Here is a 19,531-nt window from a genome sequence, read left to right on the forward strand (position 1 = left end):
TTGTGAGGGAAAAGTGGGGTAAAAATTAATATAATAAATAGAAACAATAATCCTGCCTTTAAAGCTGGACTGCTGCTGTCTGTAAGACTGTATGGTGGGGAAAAAATGGTACAGGTGATTTTTTTTGTGTGTGTGTCAGGAGTGTCCTGCTGTGAGAGAATTGGCCGTCTGCAAGGACGTTGCTCAGGGGACACCCGGATGATTTTGATGTTTTATCATCCTTGTGGGAGGCTTCTCTCATGTCCCCGCATGAGGAGCTGATGAGAGGTGCTGTTAAAAGGATAGAGGGAGATGGGAGGATGCCCTCACCTGCCCAGAAAGGACAGAAACCCTTTGCCCGCAGTCCTGCTGCTGTTCTTTCCCCAAGAAAATGGTTTGTGCAAGGTGAACAATAGAGAAAGACAGCCTCGCATTGAGATGATCACACCCATTCTTCCCTCACCTGGCAGGACCTGATCTCTGGGATCTTGTTGTTTCTTAGCAACTGTAGAAAGCATCCCTAACACCTAGAGCAGAGATTCACTCTGCTTACTTTAAGGTGGTTGCAATGTCACCAGGCGTTTCCTGGGCAACGCAGAATCTGGAAGCGGAGTCCGAGCAGGTAGGGAGTGGGGGGGGGGGGGAGTAAAGGAAGAAAGTAGGAGGAGCAGCTGGGCTTGGCGGGCCCCTTTGTGCTTCTGTGCTTTGCACAGAAAAAGGCTTCTTTGGGATTCAGCAAAGCCATGTGTTGATCATGCAGTTGAGGCCACAGACTGCCTTGACCTGTCCTCCTTTCTAATGCAACACCATCAAAGGTGCAGTGAGATGCAGCAGTGTGCAATCCGGTGGCCACCTGAACTGAACATTCGTAGCATCCTCCTCCTCCTCCTTCCTTTTGCTTCTTTTTTCTTCTCTATTATTATTATTATTATTATTATTATTATTATTATTAACTTTATTTGTACCCCGCTAGCATCTCCCGTAGGACTCGATACGGCTCACACAGGCCGAAGCCTCAAAACACAATACAACAAAACATAATACAACAAACAATACCAGAAGCAAATCAAACGGTTAAGCAAAATAAACAACAATAACAATACATCGGGACACTTTAAAACTGGGCCGGCCAGAGCAGTGGGTACAGGATTAAAAGTGCTGAAGTGGCGGGAGGAATATAGGATTATAGAGTAAGTGCAGTGTGCGGTGTGCAGCGATCTTAATTCTACTAAAGTGCTTCTAGGACTTGGTGATGGGGTTCCTAATCTGAGAAGGCACATCGGAACAGCCAGGTTTTTAAATTCTTTCTGAAGACTGCCAATGTAGGGGCCTGTCTAAGATCTTTTGGGAGGGCGTTCCAAAGTCGGGGGGGGCACCACAGAAAAGGCCCTGCCTCGCGTCCCCACCGACGCGGGTGGGATCACGAGCAGGGCCTCTCCAGATGACCGAAGTGAGCGTGTGGGTTCGTAGACGGAGATCCGGTCACGCAGGTAGGGTGGTCCCAAACCGTTCAGGGCTTTGTAGGTAAGCACCTGCACCTTAAATTGGGCTCGGAAAATAAATGGCAGCCAGTGGAGCTCCTTAAACAGAGGGGTTGACCTCTCTCTGTAATGAGCCCCGGTTAGCATCCTGGCTGCTGCCCGTTGGACCAGTTGGAATTTCCGAGCCGTTTTCAAGGGCAGCCCTACGTAGAGTGCATTGCAGTAATCCAATCTAGAGGTGACCAAGGCATGGACCACCACCACTCTAGCCCTTTAACATACCTTACATAAAACATTAAAGAATCTGACAATTTTAAGTTTAAGTCTATAAATTGTATCGTCTCACTTTTTCTCTTGTCCTTCATATTTTCTTTTCCAATTCTTCTTCATTGAGTGTTAATCTTAATTATTCATGGCAAGTCATATCACTTAGTACAGTTCTCTAATTACTTAATATTATCTACACAGAAAGTTCTACAATTTTTCTTGATGCTGTTAGTCAATTAGTATTTATATAAACAAGTCTTCATGATATGTCATTTTATCATTATCACGCTTCCCCTCTTTTTGTATTACATTTGACATATATTTCTGCATAATCAATCCCTGTATGCATACACACACACACAGTCCATCCCAATCTTATTCTGCTTAATTTTGTTTCACAAAATTTCATTTCGTCTTCAAATTGAAAGCCTCAGAAAACTGATGATGACTTCATGCTTTGGACTGCCATAGTCTCTTTTAGAGAGAAAAGAAAGTAGTGCAAAAATAACAACAACAATAACAATAATCATAATGTATTTGTTCCATTCTCTCTGTATAGTGCATTGGTTCACAAATTATGAACCAAGAGAGGAGATTCCATCTGAACATTAGGAAGAACTTCCTGACTGTGAGAGCCGTTCAGCAGTGGAACTCTCTGCCCCGGAGTGTGGTGGAGGCTCCTTCTTTGGAAGCTTTTAAGCAGAGGCTGGATGGCCATTTGTCAGGGGTGATTTGAGTGCGATATTCCTGCTTCTTGGCAGGGGGTTGGACTGGATGGCCCATGCGGTCTCTTCCAACTCTTTGATTCTATAATTCTATGATTCTATGTTCTCTGGATGTTGTTGAATTACAGTTCCCAGAAGCGTTACTCAATATCAGTGTCAATAGTCAAGGCTTCTGGGAGTTGTAGTTCTACAGCATCTAGAAACCCCAACTGGAAAAAGACTGCTAAGGTGCAAGTTGATCAGATGAGAGAACATGTGATGCCTAGTAGCTTTAGAATGCTTATATTGAGGACTAAACCAAATGCTACGTTAAAGACGTGTGATCTGTGTTTTGTTAGCAGACAGTTATGTTTGTGCTTGAGGAGGGGGAGAAATAGGGACAGTATGGTTGGGGATGGCCCAAATTCCACTATGTGTGAAATGCACATAAGCGTGCAACACATCTAGGTTTTGTTCCTGAAATAGCAGCAGTGAGAGGGAGTAAGCAGGATCAGGGCACATGGAGGAGATGTTGACATTCTCCCCTGCAGTCCTGAAGTCACCCTCAGCTTGGAGATAATTTGCTATTGACACCAGTTCTAATTGAGACTGCAGTGCAGGAGAAAGAGTATCAAACAGGCCAACTTAATTATAGCCCCTACCCTAGTTGCAACCCCTCTCCCCCATGGCAGCAGTTGTAATGGCAATGGAGATGTGCAGAGTGCTTCTCTTCTTGCTTATCAAGGATAGAACCAAGGGAGGTTCTTTGATGTGCTTTTCCTGCATGGCAGAAGTGGGTTGGACTAGAAGGCCCATGTGGTCCCCTCCAACTCTATGATTCTATGAGGAAGGAAAGGGATTCTGCCTGGGTTGCAGACAATCATTATTACCATCCTTACTGTGGATTGTTGGAGACATGCAGTCCAGATGGAAGCGATAGAGCTTCTACTATTACCCTGGTAGTGCACACACTGGGAACCCCAAGGTTGGACTTCTACAGTGCACTGTACATTGGGCTTCTTCTGTACCAAGTTCAGAAACTCCAGCTAGTTCAACTTATGTCAGCAAGACTGGTCACAAGAACATTTAGGAGCGAACAAACTACACATATACTATCAATCAATCAATCAATCAATCAATCAATCAATCAGTGATTTATTACGGTCTTTGACCAGCACAGTATAAAATGGGGCACAGGTGCCCAAGGAAGGGAATCGCAGTTCCCAAGTAGGTCAGATAAAAAGCAGATTAAAAACATGTTATAAAAGAGACAGATTAAAAAGCAGACTAAACTTACAGTTTAAAGTGCATGTATGAATCTAAAACAGGGGGGGGGGGGTGGCTAATAACAAATATCAGACAACTGGGAAGCTCTAAAAAGGGATGAGAGCGGAGCATTTACAGCATTTCAGTCATTACAAATAGTTCTAACTATATTCCCGGAAGGAAGTTGCCTGGTGGAGTCGGTCATCAGCCGTCTAATGTTGATTGCTGCTGCACAGAATTTGGCAACACTGTAGGTTGTCGCAGAGCAAGAGTCCGAGAGCAACAGGGAGGTGTGATATCTTTCAGTGTGCCCTGGATGTTTTAAAAGCCATGGAGTGATGAAATTAGCTCTAATGTCTCTATAGAATACACATTGGAGGAGCACATGTTCAGTTGTTTCGATGTAGCCAGACTCACACAGGCAAAGTCTCTCCTGGGCAGGGGTCTTCCGGTATCTCCCCTCCAGTACTGCCGATGGAAGGGCATGGCATGGTGATCGAGCGTGGTCTACTCCATGAGGTTACACATATACTAAAATCAACCCACTGGCTGCCTTGTCAATTAGTTTCCAGGCAAAGTACAGGGTGATGGTTCTGATCTTTTAAAGTCCTACACAGTTTGGAGCCAAGTTACCTACAGGATTTCCCTCTGCCATATAATCCGCCCCTTGGGAGGGTCAGGTCACCTGGGGAGCGTTTACCTAAACCAGCCAAAGCCCCACTGGCAGCTGTCACTCACCCAGAGGACCATGGAATGATCTGCTGGAAAAGGTCTGGCATCTAAACAAGCTGTCAGAATTGTAGGCACAAGTGAAGACCCCTCTTTTCCGGCAGGCCTACCCAGTCAATCAAAATCTATCTAAATATTATGTGTAGAGCATCATGCTGCCCTTCGCTTTAGTTGTAGGCAGCCCCCCCCCCCCAAAGATCCTGGCTTGGGGGCCCACTTTAGGATGCACTTTAGGATACAAGGGCCATGATGCCGTCTGAGGTATGTTCAGCTAATGCTACCTCAACCAGCCAATAATCCCACCTGTCTAGAACAAACCTATCTTGCAGAGTAATACTTAATTTCATGAGAAGATACATTCATCATAAAGTCTTTCTTCTTCTCGGAGGTGGGCCATTTTTCTCCCTTTCATATCTAATTCTGCAGGCCTCTACAGGTAATCCCCAGATTATGGACAAGAGAGGTTCTGTAAGTGTTGTTTTTAACCTGAATGTGTATGGAAGTGGGAACAGGGACATTTTTAAAGTCTAGCTCTGTTGTCGAGCATTTTAGAATGGCTGTGGATTAGGCCCAAGCCATTGTGGGTAGCCTGGTGAGAAAAGAGAAGCCAATATTCCAGAATAAATCTCACCAAGTTGAAGAGAAAACCACCGAGATGTTTATTTCATTCCAGCAGGAAAGGATGACAATTGCAGTAATTCTGCCAAGCAAATCGACATGTCTGCTAGGCAGGTAAATACAGAATATATAGATTTCAGATTCAAAAGTTTCCATGCCCACTCCCTGAGCCAGCTTCGTTGTGATTGGCTGTGACGTTGGCAAGCCAGCAGGATGGCCAATGGTGCCCTGAGCTCTGCTTTGATCTCTCAGCCAATGGGGTGGAAGGGAGGCGGCAACAGGAAAATAATGTCCAATTGACTGTTTTAAATGACTGATGTTTGCAAAATGGCTCAGCGATTGTGTAAGCCCTCGAGCTGGCCAGGGTTTATTATTTATGTTCCTTGGAATCATCATCTGTAGTCTGGTCTAAATGGCCAGGTCCTTAGTTTTATCATCCGAAGATATGGATGAACTTTGGAACTGGTTTCGGCCAGCAGGGCTGACATAATGGAAGAAGCTGTAGTGAAGTCCTAATTCCTCGCAGACAGGAAAACACCTTTGGTGTTGGAGGATCAAGATGCCCAGAGGTCTTATCTCCAGATGGACTAGCCTTGTGTCCTCTGAGATCTGGCTGATAAGAACCATTTGTTTTATTGTCCATGCAAATGGGTGTGGTAAAACCTTTTTTTAGGGGATTAGTAGCTACTAATAGCCAATGGAAGCATGAGGGGACTTCCTGAGCTAGGTGAGTTGCTGGATTTTGAAAACAGTGGCTTTTCCTTCATATTTCATAAATATAGGCATACACACATATAATGGGAAAAGGGAACATACAAGGAAACCATAAGGGATAAACCATTCAAGGTCAAGGAAGCCCTGTCAGCCCTCCCTCCCTCCACAGTCCACCAAAGGTTCATATAGATCAGTGAAATATCATAAAAGTTCATAAGGGTTTGGTATAGAGTCCATAAGAGTTCCAAAGTCCATAAAAAGTTGATTAAAGATTTCTAAAAGTTCATAGAAAAGTCCATAAAGTGTGGATTACAGGGGCATTGCCATGTGGGGCCATGGAAAGAGCCTTAGGTTCCCACATGGGGGAGAGACAGGGGATTATGGGATCATTCCAACCTCGTGTCCTTGGTAAAACTATGAATTCCTTGGTTTTGAACCATCTTTCACAGAGTCGGGGTGGGGGGGGGGTCACTTCCAATATCAGCTCCAGCCATTTTTCTTTTTAGTTTTGGATAGCATGGTAAGTAAGTAAAACTTTATTTCTCTCTGTTGGGTTTCATCCCTGGACTGGACAAGTCTTTGTGTCATCAAGTTTTTAGTCCTCAATGAGCAGCTAGCTAGCCTAGAGGCAGAGCCACGCTCAGGGATTCCTTTCTTTACATTCCAATGCATGTTTCCTAAAGGGCTTTGTATTTGTCTTTATGGCTAGCCACTGTCTCCTCCCCCCTTTGATGACGTAGCAATGGGCCCTGAGAAGGCCATGTGGTCTCCACCATATTACTTCTGCTTTTCTTTCTCTGGGTGAGGACGCATTTTGCCTCTCTGTAGGCAAAATGTAGCTGCATGGACTTTTTTAAAACCTTTTACCTTCTTTAGAAGATTAGTTTTAGCAATTTAGTTTGCTCTAAGACTTTTCTATCAAGAATGTATTACCTTTCGTGTTCTTGATAAATCTCTTGAAGGAGGTCTCTTCCAACTCTTTGATTCTATGATTCTATGAAGCTAAAGATCGACTCTGCAATCCTCAGCCATCTTAAGTTTCTGCTGGTTATGGAGTTTAGTCCTGGTACTCTGTTATGTTATGTTAACTGAGGGTTATTTTTGAGCCTAACAGCTCAAATTCTGCAACACTATCCCACCCTATCTCTCCATGGGGACTCAGGGCGGTTCACAACCTAAAAGGCAAACATTCAAAGCCGTAAAATACAACAAGAGACTAAAACAATTCAAAATAAAAATAAAAGAGCATTCCACAATAAAACAAATCACATGAAAACAACAATAATAAATGACATAATGTTAATAAAACTGTTGGGAATCAGGAGCTGTTAGGCTCGAAATAACCTTCACTTGGAGGTAATTCCACAAAAACTATAGCAGAATGCCAGAAGCACAGTTCATAACCAGCAGAAACTTACGTGTAAAGAGCAAAGATTGGTTTCCATTCAACAGGCTGGAACAGGATTGCAGTTCCACAACTTCATAGGATCAAAAATAATAAGTTTATTAAAGTCAAAAGAAATCTACTCTGGATACGAAAGGTTCTTGGAGCTTACTAGCTTCACTGAGCTATTTTCGAAGGAAAGGAAAAAGGAAAAATAACAAAATAGTTATATCTACTACATCTTGCCCGAACAATGGCAAAATGACTCCTTACTTTAGCAGAACAAAGGAAGAAGTGTGAGGCCAAAATGGAGAAGTGGCACGCAGGATGAGTAAAACAACCCCCCCCCCATTAAGCCCCTTCTTGAGATAAGACATGCATAAGGAATTTGGGGAAGGAATCCCTCACTCTAATCTATCTAGGCTCATTGAGGGCTGGAGACTTGTGCAGTCAGGGATGAAACCCAACAAAAATAAAGTTAAAACCTGTCTCTTGTAACTAGGGAAGGGTTAGCACCCCTGAGGGATTTCCTTTGCTGTCTGGGCCCTTGTTCAGAAGACTTCTCCCCACTTTCTGTCCTTGTGACAATTAGATTTTGAAAGTTTTGTCTTGTCGTAGAAACACAGATTGGTGAGAAAGTTTCAGTGAAGACACCTTTCTGCCAGGATAACAACTCTTCCAGGAGTGAATTTCCCTTCCTCAGAGGTAGGTTTTCTCCCACGTCATGTTGTTTTGCCCCCGTTCTTAACTATGAGTTGTATGTCACTCCGATGCCTGTAACTTGGGGACTGCCTGTATTCTGTTTCTGTCCCTCTTCCTTCTCTTCTGCTTTGGGGCCACTTGGGCTCTCCACCCAATTTTTGGAATCCAGAGACATATTTTTGTAAGGGCTTCCTTCCCAGGGTGGAGGGGTTAATAGAGCTAAAGCGAGATAGCCATTAGTCTTGAAATTAATCTAGGAGAGGAATGGCACTGATTTTTGGAGCGATCCGTTGACCTGTGGATATGGGGACCCGATGGGTTTCAGTATCCATGGTTCAGAAGAACGCAGTTTCGGCCTCCCCGGGATGCGAGAATCGCATCCCAGGTGGGCCAGCAGCTGTCTGGAGCCCAGGAGAGGGAAAGTTCATGCAGAAAATAGTTTGGAGGCAGTAAAGGACACAAAGTAACACTTTAGAGAGGAAAAAGTTACAATTAATTGATACTTTATTAGAGGGATTTGTTACAATGTTAGGAAGGGGGAAGAAAGTAAATCAGAAGGAGAGTCTTCAGTTGAGGCTGCTGCTGTGGCCTCATTCCCATGGATGCTGGCCCAAGCGGGCAATGGAGAACTGCGGAACTCCCTGCTGCAGGTCAAATCAGCTTGAAGGCAGGAAGTTCTGGGTTGTTCCTCCTCATGCAGGCCTCCTTGGCTTTGCCCATGGGCCTGCTGCCTGCTCAGAAAGGGTAACCCGAGGGCAGAGAGGCATACATCGTAAAACAAACCAGGCACTGCTGGAAAATTTCTGCTGTTACTCCATTTTTGAATAAGAGTCTTTGTGATCCCGTGACCCAAGACTCCACCTCTTCTCTTCTTCTTCCAAGGTCTGGGCTCCATATCTGGCAGAGGGAGGGAGCATCAGCATTTGGGTGTTAGGAAAGAATAGCAAAGCATAATTGTTGTTGACGTGTGCCTTCAAACCATTTCCAACTTGTTGTGACCCTAATCAGGTCAAATTTGTTCATGGTAGGTGTGGTCGTTGCCTTCCTTTGAGGCTGGGAAAGTGTCACATGCCCAAGGTGACCCAGAGGGTTTAAATTGTCAAGCAGGAATTCGAATCTTGGTCTTCAAAGTCATAGTCCAGCCCTCAGACCACTATTCTACATTTGGATCTCCAGCAAATTAATATCAAGTACATTGGGTTTGTGGAAGGTTTTCAGGCTATATGGCCATGTTCTAGAAGCATTCTCTTCTGATGTTTCACCTGTATCTATGGCAAGCATCCTCAGAGGTTGTGAGGTCAAGTACATGTTTACAGTTTTAAAGAATTAATATTAAATACGTGTTTATTGACTGGTGAGGCAATCATGAGCTGTTTCTACCTCAGGTTTTTCTACCTTTCTGCAAAGATAACTGGATTGTCCCTGGCTAGGGTGTGTTTTGTATTGGGAAGAGGGGGATAGATGTCATTTGCTGCTGCGACTCGAGTGTCGAAGTGTCTTGTATCAGCCTCCATCATGCCCAGAGCCCTCCAGAGATGCCGAACTGTAATGTCCAGGGTAGCCATGTTACCTAGGAATGATGGGAGTTTTTTAATATGTTAACCAGGGCATGAAAATTGGAGGAAGGGGCCTCAAAAATAGCAGAAAATATTTATTTATTTATTTATTTACTTTATTTGTATACCGCTCTTCTCAGCCCTTAGGCGACTCATAGAATCATAGAATCATAGAATCAAAGAGTTGGAAGAGACCTCATGGGCCATCCAGTCCAACCCCCTGCCAAGAAGCAGGAATATTGCATTCAAATCACCCCTGACAAATGGCCATCCAGCCTTTGCTTAAAAGCTTCCAAAGAAGGAGCCTCCACCACACTCCGGGGCAGAGAGTTCCACTGCTGAACGGCTCTCACAGTCAGGAAGTTCTTCCTAATGTTCAGATGGAATCTCCTCTCTTGTAGTTTGAAGCCATTGTTCCGCGTCCTAGTCTCCAAGGAAGCAGAAAACAAGCTTGCTCCCTCCTCCCTGTGGCTTCCTCTCACATATTTATACATGGCTATCATATCTCCTCTCAGCCTTCTCTTCTTCAGGCTAAACATGCCCAGTTCCCTAAGCCGCTCCTCATAGGGCTTGTTCTCCAGACCCTTGATCATTTTAGTCGCCCTCCTCTGGACACATTCCAGCTTGTCAATATCTCTCTTGAATTGTGGTGCCCAGAATTGGACACAATATTCCAGATGTGGTCTAACCAAAGCAGAATAGAGGGGTAGCATTACTTCCTTAGATCTAGACACTATGCTCCTATTGATGCAGGCCAAAATCCCATTGGCTTTTTTTGCCGCCACATCACATTGTTGGCTCATGTTTAACTTGTTGTCCACGAGGACTCCAAGATCTTCTTCACACGTACTGCTCTCGAGCCAGGCGTCCCCCATTCTGTATCTTTGCATTTCATTTTTTCTGCCAAAGTGGACTCAGAGCGGTTTACAACAATTTAGGTATACACAATACAAAATCATTACGCATTTAAAAGCAATAGCATCACAAATCATTAAACATCAATATCAATACATCACTACATCAATATAACAAATCCATCAGGTCTCATCAAAGAAATCAGAATCCAAACTCGTTATCTGATATTCCGTGTTCCGATAGTCAGTCAATCAATCACACTGCTTAGTCGAATGCCTGTTCAAACAGCCAGGTCTTTACTTTCCTCCGGAATGCAAGCAAGGAGGGGGTCGATCTAATATCTGCAGGAAGGGCATTCCACAGTTGAGTGGCCACCACTGAGAAGGCCCTGTCTCTCGTCCCCGCTTGTGAAACTGGCGGGATTGAGAGCAGTGGAGTGGTGTGCTCCCTGAGTGCCGCTCCTGTTAGCATCCTGGCTGCCGATCATTGGACCATTTGAAGCTTCCGAGCAATCTTCAGAGGCAACCCCATGTAGAGAGCATCGCAGTAGTCTAAACGGGATGTGACTAGAGCATGGACTATCGTGGCAATGTCTTGGAACAATTGTTGAAGGAAGTTAAGGAAGAAGGTGCAGAGGCAGGTTTATCGCTGGACATTAAAAACATTAAGTGGTGCTAGAGATGGGTTCTATGGATATTGTGGACTGCTAAAGAGATAATAACAAGAAAAAGCAGGTGGTAGTCAGAAAAGGGGCAGACCACAACACTACAGGTGGACAGGTGCATTCAAGGAAGCCACATCCCTTTATCTGCCAGCCCTGAGCAGGCTCTTGGTGGCAGGATGGCCTGCAGCTCTCTCATTCATCAAGTTGTCATAAGCCAAAGTTGATTTGATGACAGTTAACAATAGCAACTCCTGCTGCCTTGATGTGTAGCACAGGTAGACTCATGTGGCCAGGTTTCATTAAAGAAAGAAGACACTTCATTGTGTAAAATTTCACCTGGCAATATATAAATTATGTACAGTTAAGGCACTACATTGGACATCATGACTGTCAAGCACCAATGCAATACATCAAGCCAAAATGAATAATTGGCTGGCCATGATCTAAATTGCTACTCTCTCCTAGAGTTGGTCCATTGAAGAGAAAGTCAATACTTATGCAAATCCAATTGATTGAATGAATCTACTCAAGTAGGAACTAACCACTGAGTAGATATACTCTGCTTGCTTGCTTTCCTGGAGCTAACTAATAGGGCTGGGCGGTTTCATTCGTTAATTTCGTAATTCGTTATTAATTCGTTATTTTTTTTTATAACGAAGCGATATTGAACCATTCAGGAGCAACTAAAAATCGAAACGAATTTTTCAATTCGTTTCGTAATTGTTTCGTAATTGTTTCGTAATTGTTTCGAAATCGTTTTGAAATCGTTTCGTTATTATTTCCGCATGTCTGGTGCAAGTTTTATAGTTGTTGTTTGTTTTATCAGTGAAAAAAAATATAATTATCACACCAACAGTCAACAACAGAGGGAGAGGGAAGCTTCAGAAGTTCCCCCTGTCCCATTTGGAGGTTTTTTTAGAGTATTGCGCGGTCGCGTCGGCCATTAACGAATCGATTCGTAATTGCTTCGTAATTGTTTCGTAATTTCCGAAATTTCGTAAATTTTGAACTTTTTTAAAGAAAAATTTCGGAATTCTTTTAAAAATCAAAACGCAAAAAACCCCTAAAAACGAATCGAGTTTAGAAACAAATTTTTCCGTGGTTGTCCAGCCCTACTAACTAGGGATTTTCCATTTCAAAGTTCCTGCTGGTCTCCCTTCTTTGGATTTCATAGTAGTTCTTTAAACTAAACTTGGATGAAACAACCATTCGACAGAGAACTGTCTCTGTTTAATAGGGTTGGGAAGAGTTGCTGTAAGGGGCTGGGCTGGATTATCCAGCCTAATGAATGGTGATGTATGATGGGAGTTATAGCATTTGAAGGACCATAACTTCTCCACTCCTGTTGCAATGATAAGAACATACATACTTTGGTTAACGCCATAGACTCAGAATCTGTGCATTCAGAGGCCTGTCTGTAGGAGTCTTTTCTTTTTCTTTTTGTGTGTGCAAGTGATCCAATCTTGCAACCAACTAGGAAGTATAATTTCATTCCTGGGATTAATGTGGATGGCTGGGCTGGCTCTAGTTCAAACTAGTCAAGAATGATTCCCAAAACACAGCTCCTCTCTGCTCTTTTCTTAGGTTTTGCTGGTTGGCTTTTATCACCTCCGTGGTGACTTGAGTTGATCCATTGATCTGTTTGGGTGCTGCTTGTAGTGTTTATTCCACATAATTATAGCACTTTGATTCAATTTTTACTTCCATAGTTGCATTTTATGTAATTCTGGGGTTTGTAGGGCAGTCACTGGCTGGAAATTCTAAATTTTGTTGATTTTGTTGTTTATTTGTTCAGTTGCTTCTGACTCTTGGAACCCTCTTGGACCAGCCCAGGCCAGTGCTCCCTGTTGGCCGTGGCCACTCGCAGCTCCTTCAGTGTCAAGCCAGTCCCTTCGAGGATAACATCCACCCACCTTGCCCTTGGTCAGCCCCTCTTCCTTTTTCCTTTCACTTTCCCCAACATCATTGTTTTCTCCAAGCTTTCCTGTCTTCTCATTATGTGGCCAAAGTACTTCATCTTTGCCTCTAATATCCTTCCCTCCAGTGAGCAGTCAGGTTTTATTTCCTAGAGCAGTGGTTCTCAACCTTCCTAATGCCGTGACACCTTAATGCAGTTCCTCATGTTGTGGTGACCCCTCATCCAAATTTGGCACAATTACCCGATACACCCAAATTTGAATACTGGTGGGGTTGGGTAGGGATTGGTTTTGTCATTTGGGAGTTGTAGGTAAAGGTTTTCCCCTGACATTATGTCCAGTCATGTCTGACTTGGGTGTGGTGCTCATCTCCATTTCTAAGCCGAAGAGCCAGCGTTGTCCGTAGACACCTCCAAGGTCATGTGGCCAGCATAACTGCAGGGAGCACCGTTACCTTCCCACCAGAGCAGTACCTATTGATCTACTCACATTTGCATGTTTTTGAACTGCTAAGTTGGCAGAAGCTAGGTCTGACAGTGGAAGCTCATGCCGCTTCCTGGATTTGAACCTGCGCCCTTTCGGTCAACAAGCTCAGCAGCTCAGCAGTATCGTTGTTGGGATTTATTGTTAATCTACAATCAGAGAACTCCACCAATGATGTAATTGAAACAAACTTGGCACACAGATATCCCTTGACCAACAGAAAATACTGGAAGGGTTTGGTGGCCATTGACCTTGAGTTTTGGAGCTGTAGCTCACCTACATCAGGAGACCACTGTGGACTCAAACAATGATGGATCTGGATCAAACCTGGCAAGAATACTCAATCTGCCCAAATGTGAACCCTGGTAGAGTTTGGGGAAATTAGACCTTGACACTTGGGAGTTGTAGTTGCTGGGATTTATAGTTCACCTACAATGCCGGCTCGCGCAAAGGAGCCCCAGGCTGCTTCGCGGCCTTGCCATTTGGCGAGGCCGGGAGGGAGCCAAGGCAGCCTTCACACAAGCCCTCCCTGGGCTCCCCCGCGGCCTCGCCAAATGGCGAGGCCATGAAGGAGCCTAGGGAGGGCTCACGCAAAGGAGCCCCTGGCTGCCTCGCAGCCTTGTCAGCGGGGCCTAAGGAGGCGGCCTCACGACCTCTCCGAAATAGCCAAACGACCCCCCGGGGTGTTGCGACCCCCAGGTTGAGAACCGCTGTCCTAGAGTATGGACTGGTTGAATTACTTGTGGTCCAAGGCGCTCTCAGAATTTTCCTCCAACATCACAGTTCACATGATGTGTTCTGCATACAAGTTGAATAGGTTGGGTGAGAGTACACAGCCCTGCAGTACTCATTTTCCAATCTTGAACCAGTATGTTGTTCCGTGGTATGTTCTTACTGTTGCCACTTAGTCATTATACAGGTTCCTCAGGAGACAGGCATACTCACCAAGAACTTGCCACAATTTATTATGATCCACACAGTCAAAGGTTTTAGAATAGTCATTAAAACAGAAATATATGTTTTCTGAAACTCTCTGCCTTTCTCCATTATCCAGCGGATACTGGCAATTTGGTCTCTCGTACCTCTGCCTTTTCTAAACCTAGCTTGTACATCTGGCAACTCTCGCTCCATGTATTATTGGAGTCTACCTTGCAGGAACTTGAGCATTACCTTAGTGATGTGTGAAATAAGTGCCACTGGACAAAAGTTTGAGCATTCATTAGTGTTTCCTTTTTTGGTATTAGGGATATAAGTTGATTTTTTTCCAATCTGTTGGCCATTCTTGTGTTTTCCATATTTGCTGGCATATGGCATGCATCACCTTGATAGCATCCTCTTTCAAGATTTTAAACAGTTCAGCTGGGATCCTGTCGTCTTTTGCTGCCTTGTTATTAGCAATGCTTCTTAAGGCCCATTCAACCTCACACACTATCAAAGCTATCCTTGATGTTATTATCTTTCCTATACAGATCTTCTGTATAGTCTCGCCACCTTCTTTTGATCTCTTCAACTTCTGTTAGGTCCCTGCCATCTTTGTTTTTGATTGTGCCCATTTTTGCCTGAAATTTACCTCCAATCTTTCTAATTTTCTGGAAGAGGTCTCTTGTCCTTAATATTCTATTATCTTCTTCCACTTCCATGCATTGCTTGTTTAAACATAGTGCCTTATCTTCTCTGGCTCAACTCTGGATTTGTGCATTGAATTGGGCATATATCCCTCTATCACTGTTTCCTTTTAATTTGCTTCTTTCTACTTCCAGTGTCTCAGCAGACAACCATCTTGCCTTCTTTGTTTTTAAATAACTTGGTTTTTAAATAATTCTAAATAGCTCTCCATGAGGTAAAAAATCTTACAATTTTACAGGATGGAACCTTAGCAGTTACAGTGCTTCCTCAAAAGCATTTGGTTCCAGTTAATGTCCCCAGTGGCGTGGGTTAAACCCCTGTGCCAGCAGGACTGAAGACCGACAGGTTGCAGGTTCAAATCCGGGGAGAGGCGGATGAGCTCCCTCTATCAGCTCCAGCTCCTCATGCGGGGACATGAGAGAAGCCTCCCACAAGGATGATAAAAACATCAACATCATCTGGGCGTCCCCTGGACAACGTCCTTGCAGACGGCCAATTATGTCATACCAGAAGCGACTTGCAGTTTTTCAAGTCGCTCCTGACATGAAAAAAAAAATGTCCAATGAGTGACTGAACCTTCCCCACCCACAGCATTCCTATGGATGAGAATTCTACAGGAACAAGACTTCTGGTAAGGAGTCCAAGAAACTGGGGGATGAGAAGCCTTACCCAGCCCCATCCATCTCTATGGGGAAAGGCTTTTCACAGTGCACATTTCTCCTGAATGCTAATGCTTCCATCGCATTTTTAGAACAGTCTTCTGCTGCAGCCTATTCTTTTATTCTGCTGAATGTATCAGCATATTGCTAAGATTCTCCGCTTTTTAAAGATAGTTCTACTGTCTGCTTAGATTGTCTGGATCCAAAAAGGAAGAGTCAAAGAGATTTTTTAAAAGACATTTTCCCTATAGTCTACTGGTAGAGAGCTGCACTGTAAAAATTCTCAAACCCGATCAATAGAGGGATAGAGGGTATTAGATCAATTTTCAGCAAAGCAGGGGTTTTTTTTTACATCTAAGAGGATGGTCTCTGTGTTTATGAAGATTTGCTATATTTTGCCTTTTTTTCAGTGATCCTTCCCACAAATACTATGCATTTCTGAAAACAAAATGCCTCCAGTATTTAGTAGCATTAAAAGCTGCAGGTAATGCTATTGTGCAGTGGAATTAACTGAACCTGGGGGTGGAGTTCCATTTGTAGTTCTCAAGTCCAGAATTGCCTGAGATTTTGTCACCAAAAGCTCAGTGATTTTTTTCAAGCTTTGTAACAATCCACAGTGGCCAGATTCAGAGCTAATGCCCACCTTTGCACCTTAACATTATGAGAAATCCTATTTTGTCATGACTGAGCTGTGCATTTTTTTTTTTGGTGTCAGGACCGTCACTTCTGGTGTGAGAGAATTGGCCGTCAGCAAGGACATTGCCCAGGGAATTGTTTGACGTTTTATCATCGTTGTGGGAGGCTTATCTCACAGCTGGAGCTGACAGAGTGAGCTCATCCACGCTCTCCCTAGCTTTGAACCTCCAACCTGTCAGTTTTCAGTCCTGCCGGCACAAAGGTTTAACCCATTGCGGCACCGGGGGCTCCACCTGTGTTGATAATGCTTATTTATAACATACTTTTCATCAACAAACCAGAACAGAACAATAGTACACTATGAAGTGAAATCCTCAGCATACCACCAGTCACTACCCATCTTGACAACTTGAGGCACAAATCAGCAGCTCAACCGGGCAAATCACAGAGGAAGATCTTCAACCTCTTGCCAGATAGACCAGATCCTCCTCCAACTGGTTATGTAATCACTCACCAGATGCGGACTGGTAGGCGGGGTGGTGGGGTAGCTATGCTCTCCCGAGAAAGCTTCTCTCTTAGGACAGTTCCTGTGCTGAACATTTCTGGCATTGAAAGTGTTGGCCTGGTATGGGATTCCTCTGAGTGTATAGCCTTTCTGCTGGTATACCATGCGCCTAGCGCACCAGCAGATAATCTATCCCAGCTGCTGGAGACTGTGTCGGAGTGGTCCTTGAGGTTCACCAGACTTATTGTCTTGGGGGATTTCAACGTCCATGCTGATACAGACTCTTGTTCATCAGCAGCTATGGACCTAGTGTCTACCATGGAGACACTAGAACTCTCGCTCTGTATTACGGGGCCAACACATCAGGCGGGACACACGCTAGATCTGATTTTCAGCGCAGGAATTCAAGTGACCCAAGCCTCTACTATAGAGGTCCCATGGTCGGATCACTGCGCCCTAAGAGTCCGGTTGGAGCACCCTGCAAGGGCGCCGAGCCAATTTGGGCTCGCCCAAGGAGACTTATGGAACCCAGTAGGTTCCTGAATGCTCTGAGGGATCTGGAGCCTGCTAGCGACTCGATCGATGTGCAGGTGGATGCATGGAACATTAGGCTATCCAATGCACTCGACGAGATCGCCCCTAGACGCCCTCTACAACCCCATCGAAATCGGTCTCCTTGGTTCACCGTGGAACTTCGACTGATGATGTTATTGTTGTTGTGATATTGCTTATGTTGCAATTGCTCCTGATTTTATATGTTGTACACCGCCGTGAGTCGCCCTAGGGCTGAGAACGGCGGTCTACAAGTGCAGCAAATAAATAAATAAATAAATAAATAAATAAATGAAGCGGGAAAAGAGACGGCTAGAGGGCGTGTGGCGAGCACTCCGTGACGGAGCATCAAGATCAGCTTATGAGGCATTTAGGGAGTCCTATGAGTATGCTATCACTGAGGCAAAGCGAGTATATTTTGCTTCTTTGATAGCGTCTGCTAGGTCACGCCCGGCAACATTGTTCAAAATAATTTGATCTCTAACGACGGTTCTTACTGTCCCAAAAAGTGGTGATCAGGACCCTTCAGCCGAGGTTTTTCAGTGCTATTTTGCAGACAAGATCTCGCTACTTTGCCGGGACCTCCCCGCCACAATTCAGTGAGAGAACTTGAGACTCCGTGGCCACTTGCTGGGCCCGTCCTCAACCAGTTCATCCTGCTGGACGCAGGGGCTGTCGATAGGCTCATAGCTGCAGCTAGACCAACCACTTGCTCCCTCGATCCGTGTCCCTCTTGGTTGGTGAAATCCTGCTTGGAGGGATTACGTGACCCTCTGTTGAAGATCATAAACAGCTCCCTTGAGCAAGGAGTTTTTCCAGAGGGTTTAAAAGAGGCGGTGGTCTCTCCCCTGCTGAAGAAACCAGATTTAGATTCTTCGGTTCCCTCCAGTTACCGCCCAGTTTCGAATCTCTCGTTCCTGGGCAAGGTGATTGAGAGGGCAGCAGCAGAGCAGTTGCAGCAATTCCTAGATGACACAGCCGGACTAGATCCCTTCCAGTCCGGCTTCTGTGTGGGGCACGGGACAGAGACTGTTCTGGTCTCCATCACGGATCACCTTCGATGCTAGCTTGACCAGGGTGGGTCGGCGCTGCTTGTCTTATTAGATCTCACAGCAGCATTTGACACACTCAACCACAATCATTTGACCCACCGCCTTGCTGCTGTTGGAGTCGGGGGATCGCTTTAAATTGGCTGTCCTCCTTTCTTCACAACTGTGGACAGCAAGTGGAGAGGGGAGGCCTGGTCTCTGAGAAGTCCCCTCTATCTTGTGGGGTTCCTCAGGGGGCTATTCTCTCCCCTCTGTTGTTTAACATCTATATGCGACCACTTGCTCAGCTGGTTCGAGGTTTTGGGCTTGAGTGTTACCAGTATGCTGATGACACTCAGCTTGTGCTGAAGATGGAAGGCCGACCAGACTCTGTACCCGATTATTTCCATCAGTGCCTTGAGGCCGTTACTGGATGGCTGCATGCCAGCAGGTTGAGGGTGAATCCAGCAAAGATGGAGATCCTATGGCTGGGTCAACCAGGCAGTGGGGATATCCAGCTGCCTACCCTGGATGGCGAGGCGCTATGCCCGTCATCATTGGTAAAGAGTCTGGGAGTCCTTTTGGACCCTCTGCTGATGATGGAGGTCCAGGTCTCTGCCCTTAGCAGAACCGCCTTTTTTCATCTGCGGCAGGCTAGACGGCTGGCCCCTTACCTGACCAGGGACGACCTAGCTGCGGTCATCCAGGCTACGGTCATCTCAAGACTGGACTACTGTAACGCCCTCTACATTGGCCTCCCTCTGTCGGTGATCTGGAAGCTCAAGTTGGTACAAAATGCAGCTGCTCGGCTTCTTGCGGGAATTCCGATGAGATGCCACATAACACCAATCTTACTACAGCTGCATTGGTTACCAATTGAGCACCGGATCACTTTCAAAGTGATGGTACTCACCTTTAAGGCTTTGCATGGTCTGGGGCCGATATACCTGAGGGACCGCCTCACCCCCTACCAACCCCAGAGATCCCTCCGTTCTGAGGACCAAGATTTGTTGGAAATTCCCATTGTCAAGACCTTGCATCTAACAGCAACCAGACGCAGAGCCTTTACAGCAATGGCACCATCACTCTGGAATCCTCTGCCACCTGAAGTCCGTGCCTTGCGGGACTTATCAGCTTTCCGCAGGGCATGTAAGACATATGTGTTTCGACGGGCCTTCAATCTTTAATATTGCTGTTTTTAAATTGT

The 19,531-nt window shown here is 45.1% G+C and overlaps 1 protein-coding gene across 1 annotated transcript in view; it reads left to right on the top strand.

Annotated features, from left to right (window-relative positions):
- LOC132781461 (forkhead box protein O6) overlaps nucleotides 1–19,531 on the top strand; it is a 195,579-nt gene that overhangs the window by 86,387 nt on the left and 89,661 nt on the right. The window lies entirely within an intron of this gene.

Source organism: Anolis sagrei, chromosome X (genome assembly GCF_037176765.1).
Source record: "Anolis sagrei isolate rAnoSag1 chromosome X, rAnoSag1.mat, whole genome shotgun sequence".
Classification (NCBI taxonomy): domain Eukaryota; kingdom Metazoa; phylum Chordata; class Lepidosauria; order Squamata; family Dactyloidae; genus Anolis; species Anolis sagrei.